Source organism: Durio zibethinus, chromosome 17 (assembly GCF_047325235.1).
Source record: "Durio zibethinus cultivar Kanyao isolate XHJ-2024 chromosome 17, ASM4732523v1, whole genome shotgun sequence".
NCBI classification, from domain to species: domain Eukaryota; kingdom Viridiplantae; phylum Streptophyta; class Magnoliopsida; order Malvales; family Malvaceae; genus Durio; species Durio zibethinus.
The window spans coordinates 19,026,858-19,041,856 of NC_143178.1; the positions used below are offsets into that span (position 1 = coordinate 19,026,858).

Below are 14,999 nucleotides of genomic sequence, written 5' to 3' on the forward strand. Positions count from 1 at the left end.
TCATTGAAATAGGTTTCTTCATAGATATCACAAGAAACAAAGATTTGGATTGCATTCACATGGTTGGTTTAGGGTTAGGCTCTTGAGGCTTCTACCATTTTAGTTAGGGCGACTAACTAGGAATTAATGAAGGTAATAGCATCTATCTCAAATAAATCAGTACATACTCTCTACCATCTCTTCAATCAGCTCATTTGCTTCATTAAAAGTCTCGTTCATAATTACCCCTCTAGCAACTGAGTTTAAAGTGGTTCTCATGAGTGTTGTGAAACCATTGTAAAAACTCTGCATTTGTAACCACTAGTGTAATTCATGATGTAGGCACTTCTTTAACAACTTTGTGAATCTTTCCCATACATCATATAGTGTTTCACCATCTGTTTGTAAAAATATGGTGATCTCATTCCTTAGCTTTGTTGTTTTGGCTGGTAGGAAAAACTTTACTAGAAACTTTTGTACCAAATCATCCTATGTGATGATTGAGCCAAGTGGTAATGATGTCAACTAATTTTTTGCCTTATCCCTGAGAGAAAAAAGAAATAATATTAGCCTAATAGCTTCATCAAAAACACCATTATAGTGAAAAATATCACAAACTCAAGAAAATTAGAAAAGTGAAGGTTAGAATCATCAGTAGGTAGCCCTTCAAACTGCATAAAAGTTTGAACCATTTGTACGATTAAAGGCTTCATCTCAAAGTTTTTGGCTTCAATAGCTGGCCTATTAATGGATGGTTGAAAACCATTAGAATTGAGAATTGCATAGTCCCTTAAGGTTCTTTGCCTCTCATTATTTGCATTAGCCATGTGTGTTGGACAAATGGTGCTAATTACTTTTTTCTTCTTCTTGTAAATGTTTTTTTAATTTTTTGATGAACTAGAGCTAAGTCAACACTTTTGGATCGATGTATGCAAACAAGAAAATATCAAAGAAAAGAAAAATAAAAGTAAATAAAAGAAAAAAAGTTCAGATTATAAGAGTTTAAGAAATCTTTATTAATAATGAGAATACCGTTATAATCCCATACAATGGTGCCAAAAGCATGATTGCTACTTTTCATATAACCTACAAATACATAAATCAAGTAATAATAATGGAAGTATTCCAGTATCATCTCCCAAGGGATTATAGATTGTAATGTTGGGTAGTTTCGCAAGTACCAATGGTGATAGCCTAAAATCTTATATCTAAACAATTAAAAATTTAAAGGTTGTTTACAAAATAAAGAAAAGAAAAATTAAAAGCAATATAGATTTAGATCTATACTTTCACCAACTGTCACTTGGGAAGTAAAAGAATATAGCCACAAACAAAATCTAAAAGAATAAGAATTAAAAGCTTGAAAACAAGAAAGAGTGATTGCCAAATGCTTGTAAAAATCTTGAGCTAAGATTGCATAAAAGTAAACTTGTAGATCCAAAAGACTAATGGCCAAAACTAGTAAAGAGAAATAGGAATGTTTGAATCAAACTCTAAAATAAAAAGTATGCTCATCGAAATTAAGAAAGGAAAAACAAGATTTGAAACTTAAAAAAATGAAAGAAAAATCTTGCAAAAATACTTGTTGAATTGAAAAAGAATTTTAAAGAATAAAGCTTTGTTATTGGCAAATCTATCACCTAAGCTAATAACTTAACTAAAGAAAAAAAAGACTAAAGAAATTAGAACTAAAAACAGAAAAGAAAAGTGAAGAATGGGATGATGGAATAGGTTGAATGGCCTCCATATTTATAGTGAGGGATTTGGCCAAATGGGATAGGATTATAAGACTTTGATTCGAATTCAAATACTTGATGATAAAGCTTATCTTTATCTTCTAATAAGGCATGGTCAAATGGACTCTTTTCTTCTTAGGAATGCTTGGTTGAATGGGGTCTTAAGGATTTAATCTTGGCCTTTGATCAATGCTTGATGAAATTTTAAGAAATCTCCACTCTTGAATTTGACTAAGATGATTTTGAAGAGCAAGGGTTTGAATTTCATCTAACTCTTGAAGAGATAAAGTCCTTCTCCAAGCAAAACTCTTTAAAGCTAAGCCAAAGTGTCATGATCGCTTTGAATCTCTCTTTGGCCAAATGCTTCTAGTCTCTATTTTGAGGAAAATTGCATGAAGTCATTCTTGAATAGGGTCTTGGCTGAACATGATAAGGATTGGAGAGTTTTTAAGCTTGCAAACTAAGTTTCATCTTTGCTTGGCTAAATGGATAAAGTTCTTCTTAAATGAAAACATATTTGGCCAATCATGCAAGAGTCTAAGGTAGCTTAAACTTCTTTAAATATCACATGTGTTCTTGATCTTTTCTTGGAAATGAGCTAATCGAATGCATATAGAGTCATTATGCAAGCAAAATTCCTTCATGGCTAAGTAAAAGAATCATTTTGAAGTAAATCTCTTTAGCCAAATACAAGAGAGAATCCATGTGCTAGTGAAACTCTTTTTTTGTTGCAAGGTTGAAGGATTGCATCAATAAGGTTCGACCCACCCTTGGTCTTGCTTGGTCGCATATGGTTTTGCATGCATGGATTGCATGCTTTCTTCATCCATAAGCTTGAAACCCTAAAAATCACAAAAATAGGCATTAAAGCACTAAAAATCAACAAAGTTTTAAATTTTTTCACCCATTTTCACATGTAAAAACATTATATTTTTCCGTGCTATAAGGGATAATGGTGATAAGTGGTTCGAGTAGCATGTTTCTCCTCCCTAGAGGTTGAAGAGGCCTCAACTTTCTCATAACTCAATTGTTTTTCTATTGGTTGTCTACCAAGGGTGACCAAGTCAAGTATTTTTTAGGCTTAGGGTGGTGTTATGCTTTGGACCATTTGTTTTAAGGCTTGGATTTGTTCGGTCAAGGCTTAGAATTACTTTATGGTCTTGCTTGCTTGTACTTGCATAGGTCTATTTGTATGTTGGTTGTTGTGGGTTTCAGTTTTAGCTAGGACGATTAGTTCTCCTTCTTTGTTGGCTCTTTTTTTAGGTGGCATAGTGTTTAGCTCGACTAAAAAATATGCCTCTACCTAGCATGCCAAATGTTGGTGCCGAGCTCCAAGCTAGGGGTAAAGAACTTAAAATCATAGGAGAAACAAAGCAGTTAAGAATAAGGGCAAAGGGTATTCTCTACATTTATGCTCCAACGCTTAAGTCAGAGGTTGGTTAGAAGAGGTCAAAAATAGAGGAAAATATGATAATAAAGGAGAAAATTAGATAGATTAGATAGTACTTGGGTGGCGCTATGTATAGATAAAAGGTGAAGGGTTTATGGAATAAGATGTGATGTAATCGAGCAACTGTGGAACTATACATGTCAGGTTAGCCTAAATGTCAGGTTAACTTAAAAGTCAAAAATGCCCCTAACTGTTTGCTAACATTCTCTATGAGAAAAAGATCAATTTGCCCTCTGTAACCAAGAATACCTTTAACAGTTGCCTATATCTGATGATAAAAAATCCAAAAATTCTAGAATAGATCTTTTTGACCCTCTCTTTGATTCCCTAGTTGGATTTCCTAAATCCTTCTAAAACCACCTAGATCTAAGCCTAAAACCAAACCTTGGATCTAACCTCAGAGGGGAAATCTGAAACTCTTTGCTACGTAGAATTACTCATATCCTTGTTTGAAAATTGTACACCCACTAAATTTTCTTCTTAGTTCGCAATCTTGAAAACCTTAAAAAATCCTAAGTATACTTAAATCGAAAACAGAGCTTCTACCTCATAAATTATACTGTTGTGTTACTCTTGATTTGCTTGTGTATTTTTGCTGACTATGTATTATGTTTCGGGGTAATTGCTTGTTCTGATTGTTTTTGCTAACTATTGCTCTTTGTATTTGTGCATTGTGGATCTGTTCTATGTATTGTTGTAAGTTATGGCTTGGTTGAGGCTTTGATTCTCACCAATTTCTTTGTGTTAATTATCTTCTGCCACTCTTTTTTCAGTGTAATTGTTTTCCGAAAACCACTAAAACTAATGTTGAATTCCAACCATAATTGAAACTCCAACACCCAAAAACATTCAAGAGAATTTTTTTTATCAAGACTTTGATGGTTATTCCCCCCATATGCCGATGCTGATTGTGTTTTCTATAAGCATGCAATTTCAATTTGGATAAATCTCTAAAATAGATAAGGATTTAGCTCAAAATGGTTTGCATAATGTTTAGGAATTTCACTAGGGATTCAATCTAAAAACAACTTTATCACTAATGAAATTCAATCCAAAATTTCTTTTATTTTTCTTAATAGTTTGTTTTTAATTTCAAATATTCCCTCTTTTTGTCTTTTTGTTTTACTTTTTTTGAAAAAATATTTTAGAAAAGAGACGAAAATAGATGAAATATAAAAACAAATAAATACCTTAAACTTTATTGGGCTTATAACCAAAAAACATTTCAATTTATGCTTCAAAGCTCGAATCAAGGCCACAACTTAGTTAACCAATTAATACCAAAAAATGGTGACATGAAAATTTAAACCGAAAGGCCTTGGACAAAATGAAGTGTCTATAGCTTCTCTTTTTACACATTTTCTATGAAACAAGATTTGTGCAAAGATATTGGCATACATTATGTTTGAGACTAATTCAAAATAAAACTTTAAAGCTTCTCATTTGAAATAAAAATTTGCAATTTGACAATATGTAAAAATCTTAAATATGCATAATGCTAAAAGTCAAATATTTGCAATTGGAAATTTAAACATTAACAACTTGCAATTCAAAGATTCCCAACTTGAATTTGAAAAGTCCTCAATTTGAAATTAAAAAATTCTCAACTTGAAATCAAAGATTCTCAATTAAATTCAAATATTCACAAATAAATTCAATGATTCTCAATTTGAATTTAAAGACTCATGAAATGTTCAAAGATTCGAAAACATTTAAAGATTCTCAAAAGATTCAAGATTCGTAAAAGATTCAAAAGTTCATAAAAGATTCAAAGATTTGCATAGATTCAAAGATTCGTAAAAGAGATCAATGATTTGAAAGGAATTATGCATCAATATATAGAGTTAAATTAACAAAATTTTAAAATTTTAATTCCCTAGTCAAGATCAATCAATAAGATCATACAAACATACCGCACATATAAACACACATGGGTTTTGGCTATGGGTATGTACCTTTTTGCTAAATTGATTTTGTTTCAAGCTAGCGATCTTCCAATTTGTTTCCTGAGCCAAAAATCTACCAAAATGTGCAACCTTTAATGTGATCCACACGAACTCTTGTGAAAGAACCTTCTTTGAGGTAGGGAAGAATACAAACCACACTTTAGCTTGTGAGTGTTTACAAAAGACACTTGTTTTCTCTCAAGTTTTTACTTTGAGTTCTTCTTAGCTTATTTTTGTATCTAATATGTCTTATAAATTCTAAGAGAGATGAAGGCTCATGTTCTTTTATAGAAGGATATTCAGTCACAACTAGGTTCATGCATGAGTTGTATATTTTCAATTAAATCCTCATGCTGCGGTGAATTTAAATAAAGAAAGTTTCTCTCTTGTTTTATTTTCTCTATCTTTTGGTCTTACTAAAACCAAATTATGTCTAACTTAATTTGTCCTAATTTTAATTTTTTTACAATTGTCCTATTGTGTGTGACCCATTACGTTTTTTAGCATGTTGGCAATAAACATAAGCATTGTAAGCTTTTACATTCAGCTATAGATGAATCAAACCTTTTGACTTCATTACTTATTCTCTAATTAGCGAATCTTATGTTTATAAATTATGATTAATGCTAGCCATATTGTTATGACCTCCAATTGCTAAAGAAACTTACTATGGCTTAACAACCTATTCGTGAATGGTTTAAATGTATAATTAATATCATTTCATCACTTAGTATCTTGACTTGAACATTGAGTATGGTTTAGTGTCTACTCAATCTAGTTCAACCATGTTAAGTCTTAGCCTTAAGATTAACTCATAAATAAGCTTTAGAACAATTCAAAACTCTTACTTCACTTTGGCCAAAGATTTCTCAAGTTAATTCAATCAAGAGTAGTTAAGATACTCTCTTGATCACAAAAAGTGATGAATCCTATCTTGATTACTTCATGCATCTTAATATGCCTTATATTATATCCAACAATGCTTGATTAGAGCATTCTTGGTTAGAACCATACGTAGAGTCAAATTCTTCTTAATACAAAAAGGCTAGCTGTATGTTATTCTTATATTTTGAGTACCAAGTCAACAAAGTTGAAGCAAGTCAACAAGATTTATCTAAGCCAGCACCTAATCTAGTCAAGATTTAGTCTACATAATTCTAGCAAACAAAGATTCAAGCCAAGAAGTCTAATCCATTTGAAGAATTTAAGCAAGGCCTAACCACATTTCTTCAAAAGACTAAGTTAAAAGTTGCTACACCTCTCTACAATGCTCTCTAAGGTTTCTTGTAATCTTTTTCTTATAAATAGCTAGATTTAGGAAAAGGAAAAGCCTAGACTTAGGGTGACGATAGACCAATCCTTAGTCTTAAAGTTTCTTTAGTTTTTTAAGTTTCTTTTAGTTTTTGTTAAATTAGTTTTGATTGGGGTGACAAACTAATCTTGTTCTTGTTTCTTATTCTTGATTCTATGTTTTCAATTTAGTTCTTTTTAATTTAGTTCTTTCTATTTGCTTTCTTTTCTTCAAATTCAAGCCTTTTTAAATTCATGTTCAGGTTCATTTAAAATTCAATTTCAATTCTATTTTTACAGCTTTTAAATTTCTATTTCAAGTTTCTATTTCTAGCCTTTTGCAATCCTTAATTTTGGATTTAAGTTCTTTCGAAGTTCTGTACGGTTTAGATTTCATGCTTTAATACTTCATATTTAAATTTTAATTTAAGGTTTTAACTACATGAAATTAATTTGCTTTAAAATACTATTATTAGTATTGCTTTCGATTTTAATTCAACTTTATGCACAGTTTCAGTTTCTTGCTTTATGGTTTAAATTCTATTATCTTTACTTTTAAGCCTCATTATTCTTAGTTCTTGCATTAAGTTTAATTATGTGATCTTAGGGTTTAATTTAGTTTTAAGTTTATTCTTTATAATTTATTTGCTATTTTTAGTTTATAATTATTCTTAATTTCTATTTTATGTTTTACTAGTTATTGGAACGTTTTATTCTACTCTTTAGTTTATATTTTTATTATATTTAGCTATTATTGCTTTTACATGTTTTACTTTAATTTTAAGTTGTTGTTTCAGTGATGACCTTATATTTTATACCTATTTGCATATAATTTGAGAGTTAAAATTTTAAAAATTTTCATGAATTTTGCTTAATAATTATGTAAATTGGTGATTTTTAGGTTTGCATAAAAAAATTAATTACTTTAAACATCAACACTAAATCTCATGCAAACCATACAAAGGTGATAAGATAAGGCCATGCATGCAAAGATGAGATCCATGAAAAGATGGCAAGCATATTTAGTCCATCAAGAAGCCGAACCAAGAAGCTCATTAGGATCTGAAGGATTTTCAGCCAAAGTTAAAATGAATGCTAGAGTGAATCATGGAACTTCTAATGAATCCCATGATTTATACGAAATCAATCAGATATGGCATTTTAATGTTGATTTGTTGAATCACACATAATATAGTTTTTAATGCTTGATTGAATGCCTTTCTTAGATTGCAAATTATCGGTAACAATGGGTTAAATGCAAGAGTGATTCTTGGATTTTCTTAAGAATCCCATGATCTGTGTAAAATCAAGGAGATATTGTCTTGAATGCTAATTTGCTAAATCACCCATGAGATGGACTTTAATATTTAACTGAATTCCCTTCTTGGATAGCAAAATATAGGTAACAATGGTATTGAAGGCAAAGGCAAGATTTGGATCCATCACATTCATGTATAATTCCTTAATCAATGGGACTATAATTGATTACCTACCAAAATTAAGAGTGTCCAGATTCATTCCCCCTTGGCTGAAAGTTACACTATAAATAGGCCATGAACTTCCCTTGTAATGGACCCCATCCTCTATCTTATCTCCCATTTTTCTTATTTAGTTTCTAGTTTTTTTTTTTTTTCATTCAGCTAGGGTGACAACTTAGCCTATATTTGTGTTTTCTAAACATCATTTTAGTACAAAGTCTTTCTTAAGTTTATGTAAGCTTTATTTTCTTTATTTCGTTCAAAGTAAACTGTTTCTTCTCACGTGTTCTAAGCACTCTTTTTTTCCTTTAAAAGTTTTCAATTTTATTATTATTACACTTAATCTTGTTTTGGTTCATTTACGTTTCCCTTAAAGCATACGCTTTAACTTTTTAATATTGCAAACACTTTTGTTCTTTGGCCAATTTCCATTTTCTTATTACAACATTTGATTTTTTTAAAATTTTAGTTACTTTATATATGTTTTCCTTTGCTTTGATCCATTCAACCTAAACCGTTACTAAATAGATTCATATCTTATTTAGTTTGGTTTTGTAGCCTTTACATTTGTTAGCCATTTAGTGTTTACTTCAATCTCCCAAGCATTCAGCCATCAAATATAGAGTTAACTGGCATACTTTCAGTATTTGATCTAGCACTATCATATAGTCTTCGTGGGATTGACAACCCTACTTTCACATTTATTACTTGATAATGACCTATGCACTTATAGCTTCACAAAAAAAAGCAATCAAGTTTTTGGTGCCATTGCTAAGGACTATTGTAGTGCTAAAGACCAATATTGATAACTTTCCTTTCAACTTTGTAATCTAGATTTTTTTTTTATTTAATAGTTCTAATGTGTTCTTTCTTTTTCTTCCTTTATGTCTAATTTTCATTGTAATGAGGCTAAAACATTTAGGGACTATGCCAAGTATTCCCATATTCAATTATCATTCCAAAATCCTAGACTATGGTGCAATAGTGAAAGCTATGATGAAGACCCTCTCTCAACCACAATCTCACAACTTGCTTTTTTGGCTGAAAAGATATATGCTCCTAAAAGAAAGCATAATCTTAAATATGTTCCATCAGTTCATAGCACATTTTATGATTGTCATGGTTATAGGGTGAATACTATAATGATAGGTGTTAGTATGCCCAACAATCCAATTTTTACACAAATACCTACACTTAAGGTTGGGAAAGTCAACCTAATTACCTATGGGAAAATAGTCAAGAGCAACCATTTAGTTCAACATCCAAGTATCCTTTTCCTAGTCCTAGTAGCTTTCCAGTACCACAATACCCTTCTTTTATACAGTATGATCCTTCACCTTAAGAAAAGAAACCTTCCCTAGAAGAGATGTTAAATTAAATATTTCAAAATCAGACCACCCTCATGCTTCAAAGCTAAGCTTCTCTTAGGATCATTGCGAATAATGGTTAATGCTTAGCAAATGCTTTTACCAAACGCCTACAAGATACACTACCTAGTAATATAAAATTAAACACTATATTAGAAAATGAAAAGGAATATAGGGATTCTAAAAGGAAGGTTGAAGAACTTTTTTTTTTTTTGTAAAAGCACTATTGAAGAGTATAAAACTTGAGGTGGAAAACAATTGTAAAGAAATGGTAGAAATAGATGATCATTCTAATGAAAAGGAAGTAGAATCGACTTTAGAATTGGACGTTCTTGATGAAACTAGCATTGGTCCCACTGAAGTTAGGCCTGAGCCTTACAATCCAGCCTTGCCAATCCCCCAACCTTATGAAAATCATGATTTGGAATTGAATAAGGTGGATAAGCCCATTGTTGAGAAGTGTTTTGTTGAAAATGTGCTTGAACTATCAAAAACACCCCTTGTCAAGTTTAAGGAAAAGGAGAACACATTAGCCACTCTGATTACACCAACCATGGAGAACCTTTAACCTTAGGGACTAAACCTATATTTTTCATGGTTATACCTCTCTCACTGGTACTAAAGCTAATGCCCACCGACTATAGTCTAGCAGTAATGAAAACATTGCAATAAATTTCTTGTTTTTCACCATACTACAATTTCTACAGCACACATACACATTTTAATTCTGAGGATCATAATAAAATGCAACATAAGTGCCAATTTGAAGTGCTTACTTAGTGAAAGACATGTCTTATACATAAGAAGTACTTGATCTTCTTAATGAATCCTAACCAACTTATAAGAAGAAAACTCAATCAAGAATTTTAGATATTGTATGTAAGAAAAGAAAAACAAAGAAAAAAATATATCTCACATTAATAAAAACAAAAGTGGAAGACAAGACTGACCCTTTTGGCTTTCAAAACTTGCGCTTTTATATTTGGCTCATTTCTAATACTGTGCATAAGAAAACAAAACTTATTTCTTGCCAAGCCTCCATAATATATAAATGTAAAATCAGTTTAGAATGTGAGAAAATGCCAAAGTTCCTTTATACAAGCATATAATATATTATTTAAATATTAGTAGTCCATCTCTTAAGGTAAATTTGTTTCCCGCTATGTATTTTTCAAAAATTTACCAACTTTGCACATTTAGTTCACATCCACATTTTAAGGCATTTGCACAATTTTTTTATGTATGCAAAAGGATTTTTAAATACAAAAAGATAGAAATATTACCCTTTATACAAATCTGTTAGCGAGTTATCCAACTCAGGCAAAGGTCATGCTTCTGTAATTAAACAAATTAAACAATAAAAAACCATTATTCATAAGGTAAAATTATTTCATAATATCAATAAATTAAATTAAACCAAAAATAATTAATTTAAAAAGTTACCTGAAGCAACATTTGCATCATTCTCCTTGATCTTTTGAATTATAATGTCCGCAAGCATCCTTTATTGATTAGCATCTTTTTATAAGAATACCTCCAATAACATCTCTTCATTCTCATCAATCTCTTTCTTTAACATAAAATAAAATAGATGTTTAAAGCTTTACAAGAATAATAGCAATAATTTGCAAATTGAAAAGCAAAAAACAATGATTTTGGTAATAAACTAATGATTCATTAGCTTTTTACTTTTGCTACTTGCTTTCTATAGGTAGCTCATATACTTGAAAAAGGCTAAAAGGCAAATCATATTCAATACTGTAACAAAATCCCACATGTTTTTGACATAAAAATTAAAATTTTAATTATTTCAAAAACATTATTTTCATACTTCTAGAATCAAAAGGCAACAATAACATCAAATGGAGCCTAAATTGCAGTATTATAAGGAAATCATGTCTAACTTAGTAAATCCTATCCAAAAGGAGCCCAAAGGTTCAATTGACCCTACAAGAGTCTTAGAGAAAGCTTACTCAACCATAAAAGCTAAAAGTTTCTCAACAACATGCATCATAGCACTCACAAACCAGGTAAGACATTTTAGTTTTGGGCATGCTGATCATTTTCAATGTTCTAATTCCAACAAGAGTAACTTTTTCCTAAAATAATTATTTGAAACTCATCTAAACCAAAATATTGGTTTTTGCACTTAACATCAACTAATGAATTAATGACCTACAATTTGAGGCCTTCGTCTAAGTGAATTTGTAATTGTTTTCATCATTTATTTGGAAAATGACCTAAAATGGGCAACACCTAGAAGTTTTCCCTAGCTTATGTCCTAAGTAAAGGTTAAAATCTATGTCAGTAACTTGTGGTAACTTGGTAAATTTTGAAATGATGAAAGGCCAGAATTGAGGCTTTGTGTATTAGTATACATTCCTCTTCTATTAAAATTACACAAGTTGCATTCTTCTTTGATAACTAGATGTAGTTACTTGTTGGATCGTATATTAATTTTTTGAGTTTTCACTACAAGGTTTTTGTTCTATAAACTTGAGAAACAATGGTTTTATGGTGGTTTGAGATGGATGCACTATATTTAGATCCCTTATTCAGCAACTTTATTGTTCTATAAAATATCAACAAAAATAAATTAAGCAACGATATTGAAAAATCATTGCTAATAAAACAAGTTTTTGCAACAATAATTTTTTATTATTACAAATATAATAAAAATTTTTGTAATAAATTTTTTGTCATTGTATAAAATATAAAAAAATAAATTAAGCAATGACATTGAAAAATAGTTGTAAATAAAACAAATTTTTGCAACAATAATTTTGTGTCGTTACAAATATGAAAAAAATTTTCGTAATAATTTTTTTATCATTGTATAAAATATAAAAAAAATTAAGCATCGAATTTGAAAAATCATTACAAATAAAAAAAGTTTTTGCAACAATAATTTTGTATCAATACAAATATGATAAAAAATTTCATAATTTTTATTGCACATAAAATATTTAAAAATAAATTAAGCAACGACATTGAAAATTTGTTGCAAATAAAATAAGTTTTTGCATTAATAATTTTAAACTTTACAAATATAATAAAACTTTTCTCAACAACGTTTTTGTTGTTGTATAAAATATTAAAAAAATAAATTAAGCAACAACATTAAAAAATTGTTGCAAATAAAATAATTTTTTAAAACAACTTTTTTTTGTTGTTAGAATATAATAGGAATTCACAACGATAAAACTTATTGTTATATAAAATATTAAAAAATTCAATCAAGCAACATTATAAAAAATCATTGTAAATATAACAATTTTTGCAATGATATTTTTAGTCACTGCAAAATAGGATTGTTAAATATCCACTTTCTTATATCGTTAGCTGTATTTGAAAGGCTCAATCGATCTAAATACGGCCTATATCATTTCCTTAATAATTTCTCCTCTAAGATTTTGCCTTAATAGATGAACAAAACAAATTCAAGAATATGAAACATAACTTCAATGACCAATAAAAAATATCTTACACTCACATAATCATGCACTAGATAAAAAAAAGTGCAATTCAATGATCAAAGTATTAACTCACAAATTAAAACTATATTCAAAAAGTCACTAAACCTGAGTATCATCTATTATTTCATGCAATATTCAATCTTTTTCTAAAGTTATATTTGTTGTCAATCTTTACCTATCATTAGTTTCATGAAAAACTAATAAAAAAGAGCATCTAATGGTACAAGCTACAACAAGTCAGGCTCAATTTTAAGGCAAAACTCAAGGAAATTTGACAAAAAAAATTGAACAATTTTTTCCAACCCCTAAACTTAAAGAACACATTACCCTCAATATGTAATCAAAAAATAAATAAATAAAGCATACCAAAGGAACAAGGGAAATCTTCTATTATCATTGGAAGCATGGTGGTTGAATGTATTAAATGTGCAGCCAAAACTTGTGCTCCTAGCTTTCAAGCCCTTTTTCACCTATAAAACAAAAGAAAATACCTAAAAAAAATCAATATGTACAAGGAAATTTAAGCAAAACAATAAAATAAGCAAATGAATAAAACATGAAATGTAAAATTTGAGTTGCCTTCCAAGAAATGCTTTAGTTAAAGTCAATAGCTTAACTTTCATTGGTGTTAGAGAATCACACATATTTTTTTCCTACATCTCCCCACTTTATTCTTTTTCTTTGCACCAAATATGTAAAGATAATATTTAAATGACCTTAATACTTTAAGGTAGATTTGTATCTCACCTTTATAAATAGTTTAAGCATATTGCAAACTAACATAATAAAGGTGTTTCTTGGCTTCAGTACCAATGAATTAGTTACCATTATGGAGAGTATGGGTTTAGCTCTAAGATGGAAGAATCCTCCATAGATGGTATATGTGTAAGCTTGACAAGGGTTGTGTCTAGTGGTGAAATCAAACAACCCTCATTACTATTTTTGAAAAGTGGGTTTTCAAACACATGCATTTCCAACTCATCATGCAATGGATTTTCAAAGAACAATGGAAATGGCATAATTATACTATAAGGCATCTTCTTAAATAGGACTCTTAGTACAACCTACTTGCAACTTAATGTAGGGAATTGATCTATCCTCTCCAAAATCCTTTTTATTTACATTTTCCTCCATGGATGGTCTTTCTTGATAATGCTAAAAAATGAGATGTTTATAACTTTTGGCACAGGATCATGGAATGAAGAAACTACTAAACAAGTAAGTTCTTTGCTAATGAATTCCTCATCAACCTTAAGCTTAATACTAGATTCAAGAAAAAATATATGTAAGAGCTTAAGTGATTTATGTAATAGGCTTGCTTTATCAACACATTTATCAACCTCATCCATTTTGAATACAATAGGGTAAGTGAGCTTCAAGGAATTTAAGAAATGGCATGAGTGTAATATGAACATCAACTTCTTCTTAAATGTTATCATTTTTCTTGACCTCCTTAAATGATCCATTATCATTAACCTTCCTAAACATAAACTTGTCTTCTATTTCCACTTTCTCTTCCTCCACAACTTTAACAAAATGTGACATCTCCACCATAATGAGCTCCATATCATCATCATTAACCACATTGCACTTCTTCTCTCGAAATCATCTTTTAATGTACACTCCTTCTTATTTACTTAACAAGTTTTGACTCTATAATACTAGACAAGGAATCTTAAAATATTTATTATATGTGCATTTCAACCAAATTGCATAAGATTCTTAGTGAATGCCTCTTGGGTTTGAAGAAATTTTGCTCGAGTTTATAGTATGTTATCTTAGATTTTGTCTAACTTCTCCTTAAATGATTTCTTTTCTTGTGGGGGGATGGTGATGAATATTGAGTAGATAGAAAATGATGTGAAGATGAATGGTATTGTGATGAAGAAAAATGTTGTTGTGGTGAAACATAATGTGGCACTTGAGAGAATAATGGTGATAGTGGGGAATATTGAGGTGGTGGAGAGTATTGTGAAAATAAAGACTCAGTAGAATAAGTCAAGGTATACTTGGGTGGTTAACTAAAGGATTTTTTTGAATTAGCATCCTATATGTGCTTAGGATGACCTTCTCAAGTTTGACTAGTGTAGGTACTTGAATAAAATTAGAATTATTAGTCAATGACACACCTATCACTATGATAGTTTTCACCATGCACTTCAACATTTTTATATTAACTTGGGAATTGATGCACAAGATTAGGCTTAGGATCACAACTAGCTTTAATGGCCTTTATCTTATATGTTAGAAAGTTTATTTGTGCGGATAAGGCTTTAA

General features: G+C 30.0%; 1 non-coding gene across 1 annotated transcript; it reads left to right on the plus strand.

Moving 5' to 3' along the window:
• The first annotated feature begins 307 nt into the window (after window positions 1-307).
• On the plus strand, window positions 308-414 carry LOC149514079 (small nucleolar RNA R71). Its single transcript, XR_016329452.1, has one exon. It is a non-coding gene; the product is annotated as a small nucleolar RNA R71 (small nucleolar RNA).
• The last annotated feature ends 14,585 nt before the right edge of the window (window positions 415-14,999 follow it).